At 38.8% G+C, this 25468-nt stretch overlaps 1 long non-coding RNA gene and 1 pseudogene across 1 annotated transcript; both read left to right on the forward strand.

Moving 5' to 3' along the window:
- LOC128048131 (E3 ubiquitin-protein ligase MARCHF6-like) overlaps positions 1 to 17554 on the forward strand; it is a 37918-nt pseudogene extending 20364 nt beyond the window's left edge.
- A 22-nt stretch (positions 17555 to 17576) lies between these two features.
- Positions 17577 to 24816, forward strand: LOC128049043 (uncharacterized). The gene is made up of 3 exons (XR_008199424.1): positions 17577 to 17676; positions 20246 to 20302; positions 24671 to 24816. It is a non-coding gene; the product is annotated as an uncharacterized LOC128049043 (long non-coding RNA).
- Positions 24817 to 25468: the final 652 nt, after the last annotated feature.

Consider the following 25468-nt stretch of genomic DNA (forward strand, 5'->3'; position numbering starts at 1 on the left):
TACGTAGTAAGTACCCTAGGTACAGACCTTCGCGTTGTGAGCTTTCACAGATGCAAATGTGTGTTCACACGTCCAATCATGTAAGTTAGTTTGTGTGTCTGGCACACATGGTCAGGTGTGTGCATGCGCTACAAGCGGTTGTGCTTCTGTGTACTTTCCTGTATAATACTGTTCAGAGTGCAGTAGCACCTCCTTGCCTGTTCCCTCAATGCTGGCCCCTGGATGCCAGCTGTTGTACTGTACTTTTCAAGGTACTATACTGTAAAATTTAAACTGTTTTCTTTATTTTCTATGTTTATTTTTCATGTATTATTTGTGTGAAAAAGTGTTATAAACCTATTACTGTACAGTAAGTCCCCTCCATATGAATGACTTCCATTCTGAGAGTGTGTTCGTAACTCCAATTTGTTCCTTAGTCCTACGGCTCCATCATTTATTACCTGCCTGATCTAGGGAATCTTACTTAACTTTCTGAAGCCTCACCGCTTTCCTCTGTAAAACAGAAATAAGGAATTCCCTGGCGGTACAATGGTTAAGAATCCGCCTGTTAATGCTGGGGACACGGGTTCAATCCCTGGTCCAGGAAAATCCCACTTACTGCAGAACAACTAAGCCCGTACGCCACAACTATTGAGTCTGTGTGTCACAACTACTGAAGCCTTTGTGCCCTAGCGCCTGTGCTCCACAACAAGAGAAGCCACTACAATGAGAAGCCTGTGCACCACAATGAATAGTAGCCTCTGCTCATCGCAACTAGAGAAAGACCACACAAAGCAATTAAGACCCAGCACAGCCAAAAATAAATAAAAATTATTTTAAAATAACAGAAATCAGAATAATAATTCAGTAGAAACTCATTTAACAGACCTCTACTTTATCAACTTAGAGAAATAAAGAACTTAAATTCCTCCATAAATCACTTCCTGATGTTCATCACAGGCCGACTACTTGCACCTGGTAGTCCTCTGAGTCAACCGCTTTCTCACTGTGTCCTCAACCTTCCATTCTCACCAAATGAGCTGGATGCTTAACAAGAGCCAGCTGTTTGTTCCCAAATTCACGTAAGCCAACTGTACTTGTTATTGTAATTATGTAATTTAAGATTATGTAAACCGATGGATTATGAGCGTGAAAGGGGTTGTTTCTCTGAAAATTATGTTGAAAAGTTCAAAAAGATTCAAAGGCTAATTATTTTCTGGAGTTATTATGGATTTAGATGTATGTAAAAACAGCTTTAAAAGAATAGTGGAAAAAGCATAAAACTGTAGAGGATTTTATGTAAAACATTAAAACTGCCTTTAAATTCTGTTTTATTAGAAAGGGATACTTCATAGATAAATGCCTCATGGGTATGGATTATTCTAAAAAGACAATCCAGAACTCGAATGAAAGATTCATCTGTAAAGAAAAACCCTGACCCTATGCAGAAAAAAGTGGTGAAAGAATGTCTATTCGAGTTAAAAATTAAAAATATATATCATTTTTTATGATCCCCTGCTAACCAACTTGTCCAATCTACTACTCAACAACTCTTATGAGATCTTCACATGTAGCTACCTCAAAAATTTGTAGGAATACTGCTTTAAAATGAAGCAAAGTGTTGGCATTAATGACATTCTACTTAAAACTTCTGTTTTAAGGGTTTTCTTAGTATTTTGATAGTCTGACTACTACTCAAAGAATATAGCAATGCTTTCTTTCAAAAGAGAAAAGTAAAAGGTACATAATTTCCTCATTATTCTGCTCTTTTTGTATTTGGGTATATTTTACATACTCCACACATGATTAACCACGTAACTTCTGTGGTGGCCACTGAAAAAGTGAAGATGTCCAGTAGTCCTGAGACTGTACGCTCCCAGGGTTACACTGTAAGGATAATATTATGGTAATCCAAGGAATGTATTAATGTATCGGCGTGACCCAGCACCTAAGGCTGACAAGCAAGCAGGTAAAGTGAATGAGGTGCTGGTGTGGTGCCAGTGGAGGGAGTAGTGCTCTGTGAAGAGTTAACAGACAGAGGGAAAGGTCAAAGATCCAGACTGAGGAGACTAGCCAGATTACGGTAGAGGCCAGAGGAAGCAAAGCAGAAACTGGTAATCATTCTGTAGGTAACAAACCTATAAACCGAAGAGGTTACAGGCAAAGTAAAGAGAAGGAGCTGGTGACTCAACCTCCTGCACAGAACTGCTGAACACTGGCACAGATACTAAAAAGTTTTTCCAAATTACTTAAAACCGAAATCACATTTTTAAAAGTTCAAGGCATTTTGGTGTTACAATCAATTGTACTCTTCATAGAAAAACTGTTACATAAAGAAATGCACTCTAAAATTAGAACAAAGAAGTTCCTTTTTCACCTTAAGTTAGGGGGTAAAAGTTAACACTAGTATCCAATCTAACAAAGATACAGTGAAACAGTACTAGTAATACCACCCTTTCGAAAAGCTGCGCTGCTAAGTCACTTCAGTTGTGTCCGACTCTGTGTGACCCCATAGACGGCAGCCCACCAGGCTCCCCCATCCCTGGGATTCTCCAGGCAAGAACACTGGAGTGGGTTGCCATTTCCTTCTCCAATGCAGGAAAGTGAAAAGTAAAAGTGAAGTCGCTCAGTCGTGTCTGACTCTTAGCGACCCCATGGACTGCAGGCCACCAGGCTCCTCCATCTTTTGAAAAGCAATTTGACCAAATTCTCAGGATTAATAAACCCTCATATCCTGTGGCTCCATATCACATATTTGGGAATCTGCTCTAAGAAAATAACTAAAAACATGAAGAAAAATACATGCTTTTAAGTGTTCTCTGCAATATTCCTTGTAATGGCAAAAATTATATATGATGATTGCACAGAAATAATGTTAAGTTTAAAAAAATCATACAAGGGAATTCTCTGGCAATCCAGTGGTTAAGACTTCACGTTTCCACTGCACAGGGCATGGGTTCATTCCTGGGAACTAATATACCACATGCTACACAGCGCAGCCAAAAAATGTTTAAAAAGCAAACAAAATTGAGCATACACTATAAATATGATATAAAACATTATATAAAATGGGATATTAAAAAAAGCAGAATGATGACTGTATTAGGGTGGTAGATTCAAAATCTGTTTTTCCTACCATCTAATCACCTTTTAGAAAAGCTTATTTTACATTGAGAATTAAAACAAATTATATTTTTAAAGCATGCATCTCAAAAGGTTACACACTATACTTTCACTCATACAACATTCTCAAAATGACAAAGCAAGGGATGAGGGGATGGGCTATGAACACAATGAGGTAGCACTAGGCAGTTCTGTGGTGATGAACAGTTCCGTATTGTGCCTGCAGCAGTGGTTAAATATATAGATGGGCTAGAACTGTACAGAACGACACACACACAAAGAAACGCAGATAATATCAGTACATGGCCTGTATTCTAGTTAACAGTACTTATGCTTAGTCGCTCAGTCACATCTGACTCTTTGCAACCCACTGGACTGTTTGTAGCCCACCAGGCTCCTCTGTCTGTGGGATTCTCCAGCTAAGAATACTGGAGTGGTTGCCATTTCCTTCTTCAGGGGATATTCCCAGCACAAGGATCAAACCCATGTCTTCTGTGTCCCTTGCATTACAGGTGGATTCTTTACCTCCTGAGCCATCAGGGAAATTCTGTTATCAGTAGTGTTAACATATGGTTAACATTACATATGGGAAACTCTAGTTAACAGTAATGTCTCAATATCAATTTCCTCATATTCCTATTGTATGACAATTATCTAAGATGTCAATATTGGGGAAACTGAGTGAAAAGTACTATTCAGGGCCCTACTATTTCTGCAACTTTCTGTAAGGCTCTACCTCAAAATAAGAGTTTTAAAAAAAATACATGCATTTGCTTGTGTAACAAAGTTTTTTGAGTGAGGGGGAGACAAGGGAATATCAAAGAACTATGTAATACATATAACTTCCAAGACACTACTTCTAGTAACTATTCATAAAACCCCATAGGAGGCAAATAGCAGTCTTTATAGCATCTGTAATTTACTTAGGTTAGGCTTTAATAAAGGACTTCAATTGAAATTAAAGTTATCAGTTTTCAGAACACACTTACTGAGTAGTTTTCAGTCTCAAATTCTATACTTACACAATCCATTAAGGGTCTCAAGAATTTTTTCTCTGGCCAGGAAAATTTCAGCTGACATAAAGAAGATTTTCTTAGAAATATTTGATTTAAATATATAAATGACTAACACAAACAAAGGGATATAATAGTTCATCACCTCTGACTTGTGCTCCATGACAACAACTACATCTATCTAGATTCACCATTTTAACCTCAATATCCAGCATGGTTCTTGATACCTAGTAGGGTCCCAATAATTGAAGCCAAGGGGGAACTTGTGTCCTATGCCCAAGTCCCTCCGGCTTCAACCAAGAATGGAAGGTGGAAAGTCAGAGGTAAAACAGGAGAAAAGGTGAATCTTGTTAGGGCCCAGCATCCACCAATTAACCAGGTCAAGAGATTACATTCTAGTAATATACTACATTCCTCCAATCACCCCAATCTTAAAGATTTGCTTAACAAAAAAAGAATTGAACTGATACCAGAAAATCTGCCTCACTTATCTTTATCACCTAATGCCTTCAAGAAAGCCAAATGTGGGGGAATTTCCTAGCAGTCCAAATGGTTAGGACTCCACATTCTCATTGCTGAGGCCAGTGTTCAATCCCTAGTCAGGGAACTAAGATCCCACAAGCCATGCGGCACAGCCAAGAAAAAGAAAGCTCCAAATTTTCTTCATTAAAGGCAAATCCATTTACTTTTTAATCTAAAAAAAAAAAAATCTTACCTAGAGTTATGCAAAGCTTCAGAAAAACCTTCCAGACAAACTTAAAGCAACTACATATATATTATTATGTACTTACAGGAGAAGGGGTGTCAGGGGATAGATGGTTAAATAGCATCACTGACTCAATGGACATGAATTTGAGCAAACTCTGGGAAACAGTGGAAGACAGAGGACCCTGATGTGCTGCAGTCCATGGGGTCACGAAGAGTCAGACACAGCTTAGTGACTGAGCAACAACATACATACACATTATCCATATGCCTACATTTATATATGTAAGTATAAAATGTGAACAAATATAATTACATTAGAACTCTTAACATGTAAGACCCTCATGTCAGATAGCAACTCCTGTCTGTGCGTTATTTATTCACTCAACCGTCCCAGGCACTGACAACACAGGAGACAAGACACAGACCATGCCCTAAGTTAACAGTCAATCTTCCAACTTAGAGGGCAACTGTGGCTAGTTTAAAAAACAGTCTTAAGAAAACTTTAAGGGTTTGAATTCCAATGCTGCCTCTTATTAGCTATGTTTTTGAGTCTTAGTTTCCAGAACTATAAAATATGTACTACTGTCATAAAGATTAAAATAAGGTCATAAAATACAGGCGTACCTAAGAGATACTGCAAGTTCAGTTCCAGACCACAACAATAAAGTGAGTATCACAATAAAACGAGTCACACAAATTTTTCCCATTGCCCAGTGCATATAAAAGTTATGTTTATGTGATCCTGTAGTCTATTAAGTGTACAACAGCATATCTAAAAGAAATGTGCATACCTTAACTTAAAAATACTTTAAATCAACTATATTTCAATAAAAAGTTGTCTTAAAAACTTCATTGCTAAAAAATCCTATCAACTGAGCCTTCAGCAAGTCATAGCAGTTAACATCAGAGATCACTGATTACACATCACCATAACAAATATAATAATAAGAATGAAAAAGTTTGAAATATTGTGAGAATTACCAAAATGTAACAAAAAAGGCATGAAGCTAGCAAATGCTATGGGAAGAATAGCACCAACAGACTTGCTCAACACAGGGTTGCCACAAACCTTTGATTTGTAAAAAATGTAATAGAGCGAAGTACAATAAAAGCAAATTTTTTAAAAGAGCACTAAAACAAGGTATGTATAAAAATGCCTGGCAAACTAGAAATCTTTCATACAAATGAAATATATATTATTACTGTACTTATCTTTTTTTTATTTTGATGAGGACCATTTTTAAAATCTTTATTGAATTTGTTACAATATTGCTTCTATTTTATGTTTTGGTGTTTTGGCCTCAAGGCATGTGAGACCTAGCTCCCTAACCAGGGATCGAACCCACACCCCCTGCATTGCACAGGGTTGCCAGGGAAGTCCCACCGTACTTATCTTTTCATGAAGAACAAAACACTAGGACCTCCCTGCAGATTGCTTATTAAATATAAGGAGAAAACCAGTAACTATACAGTGAATAAACCACTCAACACTCTGACCAAAAGTAAAATCACTAATGAGGGGCAAACAGACATAATGTATATCCAGATGTAATATTGTGAGAGGGGCACATACCTTTTGTAGTAGTCTGACTGATGATAAATAACTAACCTGAAACTATGAGACAAATCGAAGTTGAACATTTTTCTATAAAACAATTTATCTGTATTCTTTAATTACATAAAAGACAAAGACAAGCTCATTTTCAGTTCAGTTCAGTCGCTCAGTCGTGTCCGACTCTTTGCGACCCCATGAATCGCAGCACGCCAGGCCTCCCTGTCCATCACCAACTCCCGGAGTTCACTCAGGCTCACGTCCATCGAGTCAGTGATGCCATCCAGCCATCTCATCCTCTGTCGGCCCCTTCTCCTCCTGCCCCCAATCCCTCCCAGCATCAGGGTCTTTTCCAATGAGTCAATCTTCACATGAGATGGACAAAGTATTGGAGTTTCAGCTTTAGCATCATTCCTTCCAAAGAAATCCCAGGGCTGATCTCCTTCAGAATGGACTGGTTGGATCTCCTTGCAATCCAAGGGACTCTCAAGAGTCTTCTCCAACACCACAGTTCAAAAGCATCAATTCTTCCAGCACTCAGCTTTCTTTATACTCCAATTCACATCCATACATGACCACAGGAAAAACCATAGCCTTGACTAGATGGACCTTTGTTGGCAAAGTAATATCTCTGCTTTTCAATATGCTATCTAGGTTGGTCATAATTTTTCTTCGAAGGAGTAAGTGTCTTTTAATTTCATGGCTGCCATCACCATCTGCAGTGATTTCGGAGCCCCCAAAAATAAAGTCTGACACTGTTTCCACTGTTTCCCCATCTATTTCCCATGAAGTGATGGGACCAGATGCCATGATCTTCGTTTTCTGAATGTTGAGCCTTAAGCCAACTTTTTCACTCTCCACTTTCACTTTCATCAAGAGGCGTTTTAGTTCCTCTTCTCTTTCTGCCATAAGGGTGGTGTCATCTGCATAACTGAGGTTATTGATATTTCTCCCAGCAATCTCGATTCCAGCTTGTTCTTCCTCCAGCCCAGCGTTTCTCATGCTGTACTCTGCATATAAGTTAAATAAGCAGGGTGACAATATACAGCCTTGACGTACTCCTTTTCCTACTTGGAAACAGTCTGTTGTTCCATGTCCAGTTCTAACTGTTGCTTCCTGACCTGCATATAGGTTTCTCAAGAGGCAGGTCAGGTGGTCTGGTATTCCCAACTCTTTCAGAATTTTCCAGTTTATTGTGATCCACACAGGAGACTAAAAAGAAATGACAACTAAATACAAGATATGATCAAATCTACAGGACTGGAATTTAAAGCATATGGAGACTGAAGTATTTACCAATGTTAAATTCTTGGAATTTGATAATGGTACTGTGATTACCTAAAAGAATATCCTTATTCTTAGGAAATACACCCTGAGCTATTAAGAAGTAAAAAGGTATGCAACAAACTCTTCAGTGGTCACAAAAACAAATAATAATGTGTGTTTGTGCCATAAATCAAATATGGCAAAATGTTTAAAAATTGATAAACATGGGTAAAGGATCTATGAGTCTACTATATCATTCTTGCAATTTTACTGTAAGTTAGAAATCATTTCAAATTAAAAAGTTTAAGAACACAGGATACTAATCTCCAGGTGCTTACTTATAAGCTCTAAGCTATATATTAATCCTACTTTTTAAAACTCACTGTGCAAAATTAATACAGAGAACGTTCTAAGGAACTTCACAGTCAGAACACAAAATGATTTAGGAAAGCACAGCACTACGAGCAAGAGCAAGCAAAACAGACTCACATCTGCAGACTTCAAATACTGTAATTATCACACTCAAATAAAAAAAGCATATTAAATAGATTTTTGAGAAATAAAGTACCTTGAGAATATGACTAAAAAAGGAAAAACTATTTTTTTAAAAAAGGATAATCTTTAAAAGGAACTGAATACAACTTCTAGAAATGACCAAAAAATAGAGTAAATGAAATTTTCAAAAACTCAATAAACATGGTACAACACAGATGAAGACATTATGCTGAGTGAAATAAACTAGACAAAATGACAAACACTGTATGATCCACTTATATGACCATACAGAATAAATTCACAGAAGTAAAGTAGCTGTTGCCAGGGGCTCAGTGAAGAGGGAACAAGGGCTTACTGTTGAATGGGTACAAAATTTTATGATGATGAACAAAGTCCTGGAGATGGACAGTGGTGATAGTCACACAATAAGGGGAATATACTCAATGTCATGACCCATATGCTTTAAAATGGCTAAAATGGTAAATTCTATTTATGTGTATTTTACCACAATTTTTAAAAAAGATATAATTGATAAAATAAAGTGAAAAAAACTCAATGAAACAGGTGAACAAAACTGAGGTGAGAATTAGCTAACTGGAAGAAAAGGCACTAGTTATTGAGAACACAATACAAACAGACACAGAAATAGAAAATATAAAAGACCAATTAAAAGGCCCAATGGGTAGAGTAAAAAGATCTAACATACTTCAAAACACAAGTTTCAGACATGAAATAAAGAAGATAAAATTTGAGGAGAAAATAGCCAACAGTTCTCCAGAACTGACATCAATCTTTAGATTCCAAAGCCTACTGAATACCAAACATGATAAACAGAAGAAACCATCTTTCAGACATATCAAAACAAAAGTGCGGTACACCAAGGGTGAAAAAAAAAAAAAAAGCCATGTCAAAACTAGCTCTCATGAAACAACAAAAACAGTCATCCCTCAGTTTTCCAAAGGGGCATGAATGGTTCCAAGACCTCAGAGGATACCCTCCAAAGTTCAAGTCCCTTCTACAAGACAGTGTAGTATTTGCATATGGCACCCCACTCCAGTACTCTTGCCTGGAAAATCCCATGGACGGAGGAGCCTGGTGGGCTGCAGTCCATGGGGTCTCTAAGAGTCGGACACGACTGAGCGACTTCACTTTCACTTTTCACTTTCCTGCATTGGAGAAGGAAATGGCAACCCACTCCAGTGTTCTTGCCTGGAGAATCCCAGGGACGGGGGAGCCTGGTGGGCTTCCGTCTATGGGGTCACACAGAGTCGGACACGACTAAAGCGACTTAGCAGCAGCAGCAGCATGTATGTCCTCAGGCATACTCCAGATTACTCAAAATACCTAATACAACGGAAATGCTATATAAATAGTTGCCAACATGCAACAAATTCAAGTTCTGCTTTTTAAACTTCCTATAATTTTTCAAATATTTCAGTTCATGGGTGGTTAAATCCAACAAGGCAAAACCTGCAGATATGTAGGGCCAACTGTATCTTTAAAGCAATGGCAAATCACATCAATTACTGATTTTTCAAAAACAATAAAAGCTAGAAGAGAATGGAGCAAGATCTATAATAAAAATAATAATAATTGCTAGCACTGAATGCACACACAGGAAAGTCACCTTCGGGAATAAGACTTTCAAACAAATAAGAAGTTTTTCAAATAACAGACCCTCTAAAGGATGTTCAAGGAGAGAGAAAATGATCTCAGATCTCAACAGGAAGTTGAAGACGCAAATGAAAATGAGCAAAGACATTTGTATGTATGTATGTACGTATGTACGTATGTATGTATGTATGTGTATGTGTGTATTACACAGGCAAATGAAAGCAACAGTGCTTAAGACAAAAAGAATATATAATTTGTTGGAAGTCAGGAAGAACTAAAATAAAGGGAAACTACAAACTTCCAAACATGAAGAAAGAGGAAAATGGATTTTTTAAAAATATATTAACCAAAATTAAAAAGAAAAGCAAGGGAATGATTAACACAAAATTCAGATCATGGTGACTTAGGAAGCATGTCAGAGAATACAAGTGGTGATAAGTACAGAGGGGCTTCAAAGAGGCAGGTTCTACTGTTTAAGCCAATTATTTAAGCTGTACATTTATTATCCTATATGCTTCTGTAATAAAAGTAAATTTTAAAAATCAACAAGAAAAAAAAAAAAAGGCTAGCAATCATTCCCTAAAAATCTAGAATATGCCCCAGAGCTTGGTATTCAAAACTGAAACAATAAAAAGATTCATTATCTTCTTTAAGAACTACTTGTGGAGTGCCTATAACTGAGCTGAGAGGTGGCATGAAGATTACTAACCTCTCTTCTTTCTCTTGTCTTCCTAACCCTAGAGAGCAGCACTGTCTAATAGGGTAGCCACAAGTAGCTGTTCACACTCAAACTAATTAAAATTAAATAAAATTTAAAAATCAGTTTATCTGTAACACTAGACACACTTTAAGTGCTTAGTGGCCCATATGAGGGCCACTATATTAAATAGTACAGATAAAGAACACTTTCATCATTGCAGTAAGTTCTATTAGACAATGTTGCTATATTTTTTATAACACTAGAAATACACTGATAACTGAGCAATGTTCAATTTTTCAGATGTTCTTACTTTTATAATTATTCAATTTCCTTTCAAAGTCATGTTATTTCTATGAAACTACAGCTCCTCAGCAGTAGTTTAAAATAGTTTGCTGTTTGTTGAGAAAAATACAGAAAGTGTGAAGACCTTTTCACCATCTCCCATGTTCCACCAAAACCATCAGAACACAAGATTTTTTTTTCATGAGCCAAAATTAAATAGTTCAGCATAGTGCTACTAAATTGTAATACAAACCATGTCAAAATGAATACAAAAATCCACAGGATGAACATATGACCTTTCTTGGGGGCACCAATTTTAGCTGGCAGCACTTTAAAACACTGTTTACATACATATAAAACAGCAATGCAAAATTCCTAAGAATTTTTAAAACTAAATGCTACAGACATCGTGAAATGTGCACTCTGGGCACTCTGGGCTACAGCTCCAGACTTCTGAGCATACCATTCATTACTGCCATTAGAAGCACTTTAGAGGATAATTGCAAGCATTATTAAATAAATGAATATACGTGATTTTTTTTCATTTACCAGAATCAAAGATATATAACAAAACTATAAAACAATAGCATCCTTAATATCTAAAGCAGCAAACATCCAATTTTCTTTAAAATTAAAGTACAGAGGTCCTAAGCTATTTCAGCTTAACCTGAACATTTTGCTTTAGGCATTCTAACACAAATTAAGTATTTCTACAGCACTCCCAATTTTTTAAATTACCTAACCAAAAACACTCAACGGAAACAAATGCTAAGCCTTAATTTAACAAGCTAGGTTTGCAACTTAAGTTTTCGCCTCAACTCTAAGTGAACCAGGGGGTCAATAAGCTCCTCATCTAAACAACTGAATGCAATTTCAATAACCGCTTATGCTAATAATTGTTTTGTGTCCCCAGGAGGACTTCTGAGGCTCCACTTACATAACCAATTATGCAAAGCACTGAATTATTCTCTTTCTCTAGAAAGCATTTCGAATACTGATAAGCATACAAGGTTTACTTGCTACATTAAATAAAGCTTTTCTAACTCTAGCTTCAACAATTCTACAGAAGAGGTGAAAAGGAAAGCCAGTTTCTGCTACTTCACTATGTCAAAGGCGAGTGACTTATTTATCTTCTTGGCTAATCAGCAGAGGAATGACTGACAGCAGCACCCCCAGGCAGCCCCCACAGTTCACCAGTTTCCTCCTGGGACTCTGGTTGAGAAACATAGCTTTAAACAAATAATTTGGAGCAAGTTGTTTGAACTCAACTGAAAACCATCTGAGTTGCTCCTTGAAATATGCTGTAGGTATTCATGTAAAAGTTGACAAATTCAAATTCAATGAGGTGAGAATGACAATACAACCCCTATAGGGTAATCGAAGGGTAGAATGTAAGCCAAACCTTGAATATGCATAAATATGTTGAATGAGTACTCTTCCCTAATCTCCTGGTTCTGTTTAACCAAGATTTTAGATTTCACAGAGCCATAATCTTAAAAAAAAAAAAAGGGTGGAATGGGGTGGGGGTGGTTACTTTTATTCTGCCAAAGACATTTAAAAAGAAAATAACTACCAATTACTATCACCATTATTTCATTTAAAAAATTAATATGCTGATACCAAAAATGGTAAAAGGTAATTTTAGAAAAACATATTATCTTCTAAATTCAATAAATGTAGCTTTCTGAGAAGTTCATTCATTCTCATTTCACTTCAGACAAGTGACAACTCTGTCGTGGACTGACACCACTCCACGGTCCAGCACTTGGGAACCACAGGTCTAAGCAGTTAACCTCCACTTGGAGAAAGAAAGCAATGGTAGGACATGCCCAAACCAAATATTAACCTATTCAATAATGAGGAAATCGAGGCTTTCTTCATTGGGGGGGTTTAGAGGCTCTCCCAAGATCACAGACCAAGAATTCTGACATTAGTTCAGTTCAGTTCAGTCGCTCAGTCGTGTCCGACTCTTTGCGACCCCATGGACTGCAGCATGCCAGGCCTCCCTGTCCATCACCAACTCCTGGAGTTTATGCAAACTCATGACATAGGTCTGTCTTATTCCAGAGTCCGAGTTCCTAATCACTATGCTAAATTTCCTCCAATATTCTTCCAGTGGTTTAAAAAAAAAAAATCCATCCTAATCCAGTCACCTTTGCGACCAGCGACAACCGAGGAATTTCCCAGACAGCTGGCAGGAGTGAGAGGTGTACTCCCTGGCCATCGCTCAGACTGAAGCTAAATGGAACTCCTGACCTTTGCCTTATTAATACCAGGCTCACTGCAACTAAGCTAACCAGCCCAGACAAAGCACACACAAACCCCACTGCCTCCAACAACACTGACACAGGACTCAGGATGTTCCCAAGTGCCTGTGACAAGAGTGAAAAACATATTCCTAAAAAACAAAAGGAATATACTAATTCTCAAGAAGGAAATAAACACTTCCATAATAATTTAATCTAAAAATAATCAACTTGCCCTCAAAAAGTTACAACTCTAAGCCTCATTCTGCAAATAACTACCATTTTTTTATACACCGATATACAGGTTCCCTTAAATATTTAAGCAGGAAACCACATGAAATTTTATACATCTATATAGTTCTTAAATACTTTCAAAATTAAAATGTATAGTTTTTAATATATGTATCATTATATGGTAAGTGTCTTATCATTCTCTCTAAAATAATCCAAACATTAGAGACAAAACTACTCATGTTAATCAAAAGTACTTATAAAAGGGAGCTGGAAGAAAAATATGCAATTAAATACCATTTTCTATGAAAGGCACTGCTAGCAGCCAGTAGTAATCCGAGGGACAAAAACTGTCTTTGAATAATCAGAAATTAATGATATTGAAACCAAAATTGAAAGTCATACATATAAAGAGAATACAATGACAGAGAATTTTCCAAATCCTCACATATCACTTGCCAACAAATGTCCAAAAGAAACGACCAAACAGCTCTAAAGTAACCAAAGACTGACATTGAACCAAATGAGTCTGAAACAGGCCCTCCTCCCTGAGACAGAGTAATGATAGCACAGTATTCTTAGGAGTACAGCAAGAAAGTTGTTTCCCAATCAGATTTTCAATCATCAGATTCTTTCTACGCCATTTGAGTCTACAATGTGAGGGAGCCGTACACAGACTACCAAAATTTTTACTCACTGAATAAAACTACCTATCTATCTATCTATCTATCTATCTAGTGTTTTTTCCTTCTGTTTTAAACAGATGCCATCTAAAATAAAGGGCTCTTTTTTTTTTTTGGTCTAGACTCTCCCTTGACTCTTTCATCTTCTTAAACAGATTCAACAAATACATCTATTTATATTATTCTCTACACCAATGTTTAATATATGCCTGGCACTGACCTCTCTCATGAACTCCAAACCCATATTTTCAAAGAATTCTGACTATTTTCAGTGTTTGTTAAGTATATAAAAAACTCACTATACTAAAAACTGATCTCACTATGCACCTCCTTGCCCATATTTTTAGTAATACCACCAGTGCCGTCACCTACAATCAAAATGAGTGTAATCTTCAGCCTCCAATTCCTCCAAATCTTTCTCAACAATCCCTACTCCCGCCCACCTACCTAAATCATGATACCCTCACTGCCTTTTCCTATTATTTATATTCTCTTGAAAATTGGCTTTATACAACAAATCATTCTACATGCTACACTATTAAACCTTGGTAGTTTCTCATTACCTCCCAAATACTCTGAAATACAGCATTTAAACATGTTCTACAATCTAGCCCCAATTTATATTTCAAACCTCATCTCTTATTCCCCAAAATGAACCCTATATCCTAGGTAAGCTGGTCTACATACTTTCCTCTGAGTACATAATGAACTTTCCCACCTCCATACTTGTGCTCACATCATTCCCTTTATTTAAAAAGCCTTCTTCATCCACCTACTTCCAGCCCCTAAATTTTTGTCTTAGAAAAGTCTTACCCTCGGTAATGTTGAACTCAGGCTGCTGGTTTATTGGGATTAGCATGTTGTAGCAAAAACACACAGGTTTTGGCCTGAGACAGACTTGTATTCAAACGAGGGCTCAGTTACCTGCTACTACAGAGTCCAGATAAGTCACTTAAGTGTCAGTGACCTCATTATTAAGAAATATGCTCAGATATTGTTGTGAAGCTTAGAAAAGGTATGTAAAGCAACTAGCACAGAGCCTGGTGTGCATGAAATGCTCAATAAATAATAGCTTCAGCGCTAACTTTAAAAGCATTACTATACCGCTACCACCTTCCATTTTACTCTAGATAAAAATGAACCCATTTTCCTTTCGTACAACTCCAAACTTAGGTCAAACCACTCACATAGGAAGTATTTATTTTTATATGCTGTAAATTATACAAATATATGACATCTCCTAGATTTCAAATTCCTTAAGACTCAAGACTTAATCTTTGCATCCTCTAATGCCTAGCAGTGGTTTTCATGAAGCACAAAGCACTCACCTCCAATTAGAAAAAAAAAATTTAATATGCCTAAATATTTAATACGCTCTTCATGACTTCTGACACACCTTAGAAAATTACTGCCAAAACATGAAGCTTAGTTGTTATGGCTGTATCTTTTCTTGCTCCTACATGGTTGCCTAACAAAGTTTGATGCCTAACACGGCAATATCTGTTGAACTGACTTGAATAATATAATTTCCAATGCAAATGTTCAGTATCTGCTGAATTAACGTGAGCATAATTAAATTTACTTTGGGCAGCTGATTTTTCCTTTTTCTATTCTTACAATTCTTGAAATCTTTGCCTTCAAAACACACTATCACACCTTCAGTACCAATTCATAACTGTATCTAACCTGACTCCTTTTCCAGATCCTCTCAATTTCAATCCCAAGCATTTCAAATAGCTGAGAATCTACAGTTTCTATCTAAGTCTAAAAGTTGGGCAGCTAGTCTTCACTCCACAATCTTTTGCAGGGACTTTAAAAATCATCCACCCTTTACCTGTAGAAGATCAACAATGGTGAAATCAATTTTCTTGTGCATAAGACAGCTCCCTGAATAGTCACTTCAGTCTATTTTCCCCAATTCATGAGATTACTCCCTTCCGGTGGTGGAAGGAGAATGAGATAAGTACTCCCAAAAAAACTAGAGCATAAGTCCTAATACAAGCACAAGATGAGAAGTACAGGAAAGTGTCACTGGTTTCACAAAGGTGGTGAGCGTATGCTCTACACTGCAAAAGTAATGGTTATCTGCTGGCAGTCAAAATCAACAGTAACTGTATTCCTTTATGATCATAATTTTAAAATCACTAGTAAATGTGGGAAATCGTATTTCCTACAAACCTTTCGGGTGCTGTTTATTACCTAAAACCTGTTCGCTAAAAACAACGACCTACATCACTTTGTCCTCTACGAAAGACTCAATTTATCTGAAGTAAACATCTAATATTATAAAACAGCAGCAAAAAACAACAACAACAAAAACACCTCTGGCCACCTGTGTGAACCTCTGCATTGCAGTAACAGCTGTAACAGTCTAAGGAATCTCCTTGGAGTTACAGGGCACAATTTTTCTTTAAAAGTTAAGAAAAATGACAATTCCAAACATGAAGGTAAACAAACTTTAAGAAAGGGAGGGTATAATAATTCTCCAACCCTACGCAGTCAATTCTTACAACAACCGCAGACTGAACTCACCAAACCACTTTGACTTCAGATAGCCACAGAAATTAGGAGTGCAGATTAGAGAGTAGCATCATTCCTAACGTCGGTGGAGAAAATAAGGGAACTTACCTGAACTCCTGATTTTCCTCAAGCAAGTTTGTTGTTTTAAGAAGTGACTTCAACAAGCGCTTGAGTAAGCTTTCCAGTGAGTAAAGATCATGGGAGGCATGCTGGTGCCACACTGCCCTACGCCTCCAACACCGGTCCCAAGCGCAGTCCAAACCGATCCTGAGCAACCCCTACACCAGTCTAGACGGAAAGCCTTGCAGAAGATCTCTGGTGTCTACACACGCATCGCCCCGTCCTGGGACCGAAGAGACGACACTCCTGGGACCCCAGCTAATTACTGACCCGGACGACAGACCTAGAGATCGCCAAAGTCAACTACAGCCCACGATTGAGTCTGACGTCCAGATTCCCAGCCCCGGGTCGGACACAGAAAAACCAAATCCCAGAGACAGCGCGAGGTTATAGGGGAGCAGAAATGAGGGGGCTGGATGGACAGAGGCCCAGCCCATTCTTAACTCTCCCAACAGCAACAACAGCTCCGGGAACCCACTCCCTGGCTCCGCCCCGCCCACCCCACGGCCCCCACCGCCCGCTCCTTCCAGTCCCCCGGGCTCGGCGAAAACCGCGGCGGTCGACAACCCCCTTTCTCGAACCCCGACAGCCCGGCCCGCAGCCTGGAGCCCAGAGCGGGTAGCGGGGGCCCGAGAGCGCCAGCCCCGACGCGGCCCGCGGCCGTCGCCAGTTCACTCCCCCGGCCACTCACCGTCGGCCCGGGAGGTGAGAGGGGCCAAGGTGCGGGTCGACCGGCGCTAAACCCTGGGCTCCCACACGGGTAGGAGCCCCTCCTCAGGCCGACCAAGCCTCAGCGGCTGTGCCTACAAGGCCTCTCTACGGCCCGAACCCTAGAAAAGCACTTCCGGGGGAGCGGGGGAGGGAAGGGTTTTGGCACCGGAACTGCTCGCGGGCTGGAGCTGCCAGGGCCTCCCAAGCGGGACGGGGCGGGGCCTCTGCCGCCGGCGCCCGCAAAGCCGCCCCCGGGCTCCTTGCTAACCCTTTCTGCCCCGCGGCTCCGCCTTTCCCCAAACTCCGGGTGAATCGTTTACAGCTCTTCGACGTGTTCTACTCAGGCCACCTGATTTTACAGAGGAGAAAACTGAGGCTCAGAAGATTTAGGTGCAAAGGTCCAGCGCCTTCACCCGCCTTCCGACCTTCTCCAGTATTCTTACCACCCCACTTTGCCTCCTTTAAAAATACTACTAAACATTTATTTGCGTGGTAGACACTGTATTAAGCTTTTCGGCGCTTAGCTTAGTTAATCGTCCTCAAATCCCTTGAGGTTGGTGCTATCCTTTACTTCTGGCAAAGGAGGAAACCGGTCTAAATAGACCAAACCCGATACCGCAAACATTAGTTCTTGATTTTATTTTAACTCATGTTGTGTGTATAAATTTCACCCATCCCTAACACGAGTTTTAAGTTCTTTGAGGACAGGAATCAAATTATATTCCTTTATTGCATCACTTGAGGCCAAGAACTGGGAAACTGGAAGCTTACTGCCTGGGTCCTGTTATTTTATACTTTTATTTTTTCACCCTGGGCAAGTTACTTTACCTCTCTAGGACCGTTTTCCTCCTTTGTGATATGTTTAATATAGTTGCTGTGTATGTGTGTTTGCATGTGCACGCACGCACACATATATAATCATCTCTGGATTGTTAGAGGAACTCAAAATAAAAATGCTGTGTGCGAAGTTGCTTCAGTTGTGTCCGACTCTGCAACGCTATGGACGGTAGCCCAACAGACTCCTCTGTCCATGGCATTCTTCAGGCAAGAATACTGGAGTGGGTTGTCATGCCCTCTTCTAGGGGATATTGCCGACCGAGGGATGGAACTGGCGTCTCCTGCATTGGCAGCCAGATTCTTTACCACTAGCACCACCTGGTCTGGGTAAAAATCAACCATTCTCATACCTTGTCACTAATAGGAACAGTTTTTCCTCCAGTGGAATCACTCTAGAAGGAGGTAATTTGGAAAACTACAGATTACTCATAGGTGATTGAAAAGGTTAGTGAAGGAAATAAGGAAATAAAAGAGTACAGGGCTTCCCAAGAGTACCGGTGGTAAAGAATCCCCCTGCAATGCCAGAGACATGGATTTAATCCCCGGGTCAGGAAGATCCCCTGGAGAAGGAAATGGCAACCCACTTCAGTATTCTTGCCTGGCAAATCCCATGGGCAGAGGAGCCTGGCAGGCTGCAGTCCATAGGGTCGCAGAAGAGTCGGTGGTGACTTAGGGACTAAACAACAGAGGTTTTTGCAATGGGAAAAATGAAGGTAGGTGAGCCAAACAATGTCCTGGGGCCAGCCTGGGTACTTGTGACACTGTGAGCTGAGACAGTTCGAGGACCCAGAGTCAGAGGACAGGCATGAAAAGGAGGCGGAAAAAAGAAAGATTCCTCAGCCACAAAATCAGAAAGGCACCAAACATCTGAGGTAGTTTCTGTATTTGAGACTAGATTCTGGGTCAGGGGCTGGCAGGGAGCGCTTAGCATGCATACTATCTGCCGAACAAATTTACAAGCATCTCTTAAAACTGTGGGGGAGGAAGAGGAAGATTTTTTAAATTTTCTACTAAGAAAGTCAGGGGAAATGAAAATAGTTCACAACCTGTTATTACGAATTGAAAGATGCAAACAATGCCTTTGCTTTTGGCCTTTTTTTTTTTTTAACAGTGCTGCCTTATTTTCTTCCTGTGATCACAGAAATGTTTGTAAATACTTCTCTAGTGGCCAAATTTATCAACCTTTCGTGCCTTGGAGTGTGAAGAAGTAAAAAACATAGTCTGGGCTGGCAGGACTCACTGCTTTCCACCGAGGGCTTAGAGGGATAGCGAGAAGAACCCTGAATCGCAGACATTGTCAGGCTCCCTGCTGGATGCAGTGGCGCTGCAGGTTTGTCATTGAATCTGGTCATCTAACTAGTAACTGGTGCAGCCAGGATTTGAATGTGAGTCTTCCTCCTCAGCTGCTTTTTCACCACTATGCCAGAGGTTCTCAGTCTTGTGAATGCATCAGAATCACCGAAAGGTCATGTCAAAACACAGAGGGCTGGACCTCACCCCCAGAATTTCACTTAACCATGCTAGTGCTTCTCTGAAGTGTAGTCTCTGGACTACTATCATCAACATCATCTTTGAACTTGTTACAAATGCAAATTATTAGGCCTCACTCCAGACCTCGTAACTGGTGTGGGGCCCAGCTGTCTGTGTTCTGACAGGCCTTCTCAGTGGTTCTGATATATTCTCAAGCTTTAGAACCTCTGTACTCCACTATCTTGTCTTCCACAAATCCCCACCCCCCCTTTTTTTTCTAATTATCCCCAACAGAAATAACTCTACTGAAGCAAAAGTTCTTCCCAGTAAATTAAGTGATTTATTTATTTATGTTTTGCTTTCAGTAGGAGAGGAGGCTAGAAAAAAAATTAATAGGATTCTTTTTTGATTACTGTCAGTTTGTACTGAAATTTAACCAGATACTACTGGGTTGGAGGTGGAACTAATCTCATTTGCAAACTACTCTGTGCAAGGGCTTAACCTGCATTTTCTAAATTGATCTTCACTACCCTACTATGAAGTTTTATGGCCTTAATTGTACAGAAGAGAAAAACTGAGGCTTAGATGAAGTAATTGACTTAAAGGCCACATTCTTATTAAGGGGGAGAAATCAGGGTTGTTCAAACAAAGATCCCTCTAATTCCAAAACTCATGATCTCTCTACTTCGTGGCAGGAGCCTGTGGAACCAAATTCCGCTGTGGGCTTCACCACCCCAACTATGCAACATTGAGTAAGTGATTTAATCTCTATTTCAATTTCTCCATCTCTAAATAATGTTATCATAAATCTCCCCCTTCCACACTGGAATGTTAGAACAAATGAGGAAATAAAAGCATAAGTACTCTGAACTTTTTTGAAGAAAAGCAATAAAAAGACAAGTTATTATAGTGCTAATATGTTTAGCCAAGTGTTGCTACGTGAGCCTGAGCACTGAGTCTTTCGTGGTTATCTCCCGATTCGTACATAAGAGGTTCAAAGATTGTAGCTGATGCCACAGAAAAAGCATTTGACTTCATTTATCAGTATCTACTGGAGGTTAGAGAGGATAACAAAGGAGTATACGTATCTCTCTTAAAAATTACAAGAAATCTCTCACCAGGTTCATAGGCTCCAGGTTGTTGTTACATTGCTGGCCCATCCTCATCCTAAACATCTTTTCTCCAAACCCTTTTCTTTTCCCCATTACAAGCATCCCTCCACCCTCCTGCCTCCACCCGCTAAGCAAAGACTTAAAATTCCTCCCACTTTATTATGTAGAAGGATTTAGCTCTCAATCCTCCTCTCAGACCAGACTCTAGGCCTATCTTTGTTGACAGAGTTGCCAACTTGCACAATTCCAGGAGGTACCATTCACAAAGAATACAACCTAAATGGTGCTCAAGGGGGTGCCGATTGCACAGGGCACAATAGGAATGGTCCCCCTGGAACTGTGCAAGGCTGTCGCCCTGTCTATGCATAGCTCCCACCCCAAAAATCCATTCAGGTGTTTTGTTAAACAAAAGAGCCATCTACTTGGGTGTCCACCAGTTTGCCAACTTTTGAAATAATGGGGTTCTTTGTGGTTTTTGTTTGTTTGTTTTAATGTAGGCCTGATCAAATACTTAAATCTCCACATTCTGCTATGCCATTTTTCACTCTCTTCTGCGACATTATTGCCTACCGCTCCACTAGACTTGTGAGTTTCATGAAGGCTTTGTCATATTTCATCTTCTTTACCTTTTATTCATGTCTTTGCACAAGTGCTTTAAAAACCGGTTTGAATAACAGCACAGCGTACTCATATCTATCATATCTATGTATATTTGGCAGAGATTTGACAAATGGCCTCAACTGTGTTGTTTGACCCACAGAGTTCTGTACCAAGAAGTAAATTGAGTCAAAAATCTTAAATTGAGTAATGTCATGTAAAATAACAATCCCAATTTCTGGTGTCTCTTGAAAATTTGGACACTATGCCAAACTGGGCATGCATCCCACAAAGTGTCAATGCCCTTAGCTCCTGTGCAGCTCTTTTTTCAGTAGTACAATGAGTTGGCTTCACTCACACATGAAATCTTCATGGCACACACTGAGGTTGGAGCCACTGGTGTGTGGAATCATATGGGAATCTTAGAGAAACAAAAATAGAATTCTGCCTTATATAATATGTATTTTGAGGTAATTTTAAATTGTTTTTCTGGGATAGAAAATTGTGGGGTACCATGTTGTACCATTTCTAAACTAGCCAAGCAAGCGCAGGCATCAGATTATAAATACGATTACCACCAACATTTTACAGGCATTGTAGCTGATGTTATTTGTCAAGTGCCTTGGAAACAGAAATGACAAATAATAACAAATACTTGAATAAACTTCGTGATTAACTTTATGGGTTGTGATTTTATTTTTCCTGGATGAAGAAACAAAAGCAGAGCTAGTTCAGGTAACACGCAAGTAATGGAGCCATGATTAGAACCCAGGCAGTCTGTCTCCAGAGACATGGTCTTAACCACTAAATTAATATTTATTGAGCCTTTCCCATGTGCTACGGTCATGACTGCCTCCCAACCGAAAGAGACTACTAGATTTATAGAAGAATCCATGTATCTCTTCCAGGCCTTTTATGGGGTGCTATATTAAACCCACACAGATCCTTCTCATCTCTCTCCCCCTTTTATCCCAAGTCATACTGACACGTTTATAATCTTCAGTTTTGAAGTGTACAAACTGCAGATGTCCAAGATTTCCTTTAATTCCAATATAATTCTTACACTGTTTGTTTTTATTGCAAATTATCTTAAAGAGTCCTATGCATGTGGTAAAAAATAGGCATCTTTTAAAGACAATGGAAGCAATTTGAAGCGATATAATATTGACACTGGAAACCAGTTATCTGTAGTCAAATTATGCTTGTGCAGAGAAATGGGAGATAGCAAGGTTGAATTTGAGCAAAAAAGTCACATTGACACAAATACAATAAAAGCTTAAAAACAGAGGAATGGTCATCAACATTCCTCATCAACATTCAAATATGTCATCAGCATTTTACATTTAATATGTAATTTTAAATGGAGAAAAAATTTGGAACTTACATTTTCTTTTAAAAGGCGTAAAAAACTAAACTATTGTCCTGTTTAGCAAGTCTCAGCAAGTTTAGCAAGTCTCAGCAAGTTGCATACTGCCTTCACACTTCCTTATGAAGATGGATGTAACCCATCTTACTCTGCCTCAGTTTCTCCATCTACAAAAATGCATGATAAGTGCATCTTTATATTGTAGAGATGTGAGACATAGCTAATAAATGATTATAAAGCACAGCTCTTTGAAGTATAAAGCACTGCATAATTACTAAATACTATAATAATCATCCTCATAATCATAGTAATTTTCAGCCAACACATCAACCAGACCCAGATGCCTTTAGTCACCTCCCAATTAGACAAAAGTGTATATGCCAGCTATGAAATAAAGAAAAAACTTTAAACCACAAACTAGTTCCTCTCCCTCCATCTTTCCTATATGGAATCTGAAGTCAGAAGGCCCGAGACATAGTTCAGTTCCATCACTTGCTAGCTGTGTGGCCTTGCTTGTACAACGTTGAGTTAAACCTCCCCAGCCTTTTTCTCTTCAACTGTAAAATGACAATAATAATAATACCCACTTCACAGGGTTTGTTGTGAGAGTTCAACAAATTAATACATGGAGTGACTTCCCTGGAGTCCAGTGGTTAAGAATTTGCCTTGCAATGCAGCAGACCCAGGTTCAATTCCTGGTCAGGGAACATGCCCCAGACAACTAAGTCCACGGGCCATAACTAGAAAGCTCAGTGCTCCCATGAAGATCCTGTGTGCCATGACTAGGACCCTGTACTTAGTCACTCAGTCTTGTCCAACTCTTTGAAACCCTTTGGATTGTAGCCCTCCAGACTAGTCTGTCCATGGGCTTCTCCAGGCAAGAATACTGGAGTTGGTTGCCATGTCCTCTTCCAGGGGATCTTCCCAACCCAGGGACCAAACCCAAGTCTTCTGTGTCTCCTGCATTGCAGGAGGATTCTTTACCTGCTGAGCCATCAGGAAAGCCAAACTATAAGACTTAGTGAATCCAAATAAAATTTTAAAATATTTAAAATAATACACGCAGAGCTCTTGTACCAGTGCCTGGCAGACTGAAAGAGCTCAATGGATGTTAGTGGTGATGATTATTAGCAGAAATATAGGGGGAAAAAACTAATAGTGAGCAGCTGTCTAACCATGTTATTGGATGAAAGAGAAAGAAAAATCAATGCAATTTGAAGGATGATTTCTATATTACATTCTATACATTACATATACTGCATCTCTATATTGCATTCACTTGTATCAAATATAAGCACTTTAATATGAAATTTTGATAGAAAAAAAGGATGAGGTATTTTACTCTACTGGCATGTTAGTTTTTAATGACTGTGCATGAAATAAAATGACTATAGGTGATTAGGGGGAAAAATAGAATAAAATGGAAAAATAAAGTGTTCCCCATTCCCTAGCCCACTCCTCAGGTGTAACCACTGTTAATGATTTGGCATACTCCTTTCCAGACCTTTTTTAATACATTTACATTTATATAAGCAGAATTACCCAAGAGGCAGATGAAGTATGTATTTAAGGCACCAGCAAACCAGAACCCAAAAAAATTTTTTGTAAAGAATTTGCTATTTTTACAAATGCATAGATAGAAAATAATTGCACCTTGTTGGGACTTCCTCACACTTATTTAACTTTAAGATGGTTTAATCTTAAAGTAAATAATAGGATATTATTTCATATGCATTATAATCTCTTCAGTACTTAGGACTTTTCTTAAGATCTTAATCCAAGCTTGCTTTGTAATTAAGACCATAAACATAATCATATTATTTTCTCTATTCATGTGAGTGATTTTTAAAATTGTGATACTTATATCGTGACAGTCTAAATAAGAAGGAACTTTCACCACCTATGCCATTTTACTCAAAGATCTCTGTATAAAGGTCCTATTAGAACAATTTGAGTTTCAAAAGCTTCCTTTCTGGGTAAAGCAAATTTCATTTTCCATCACATTTTCAAGCCAATGTAATGCAATCCTTTTTTAATCTCCACAGAGTGTATGATGGATTGAAATCCTGCCGACCTGGAGTTTTCTAAATGGTGACTGTGGAGAGATGCCAAGGAAACTGAATGGTGCCAAATGCAGAATCCTCAAGTTGCTCTCTAAACCAACAGAAATTCATTTGGGAGCTGGATTTCACTGAGGCAGGAAGTATTTCACCTACAAAGATAGTGCATGTGTGGAGATTATATTTGGGATCAGGAAATAAAGAAGAAAAGTAAAGCTACATTGTATTTCAGTAGACAGAAGAGAACATTCCCTGAAGAGAAGACCAATGACCTTCTGTGAGGGAAGAAAGAATGCTTCAGCAATGGTTTATAACTACATGTATTTAAAATGTTTCCTTTAGAGTAAATTAACTGTGAAATAAACTCAATGCATTTTGAAGATACAAACACAGATGTAAAAAGATCCAGAGTTATTTCAAATTTTAAAATGTATATGTGTGTGTGTTTGTGTGTGTGTGTGTGTGTTAGTAGCTCAGTTGTGTCTGACTCTTTGTGACCCCATGGACTGTAGCCCATCAAGGCTCCTTTGTCCATGGGATTCTCCAGGCAAAACTACTGGAGTGGGTTGCCATTTCCTTCTCCAGTATATGTATATATTTGTATACATATTAATGTATATGTGTATGCATGTATTTGAAATAACCTTGGGTCTAACCTTTTGCAAATATTTATTACACATTTACAGTGAATAAGACACAAGGATGTCAGGGAATACCAAGAACTCTAAGTCCCAGAACCTGTACGTAAGAATCAAAATGTCAGTTGGGGAGATAAATTAGAGA

This window comes from Budorcas taxicolor, chromosome 5 (assembly GCF_023091745.1).
Source record: "Budorcas taxicolor isolate Tak-1 chromosome 5, Takin1.1, whole genome shotgun sequence".
Classification (NCBI taxonomy): Eukaryota; Metazoa; Chordata; class Mammalia; order Artiodactyla; family Bovidae; genus Budorcas; species Budorcas taxicolor.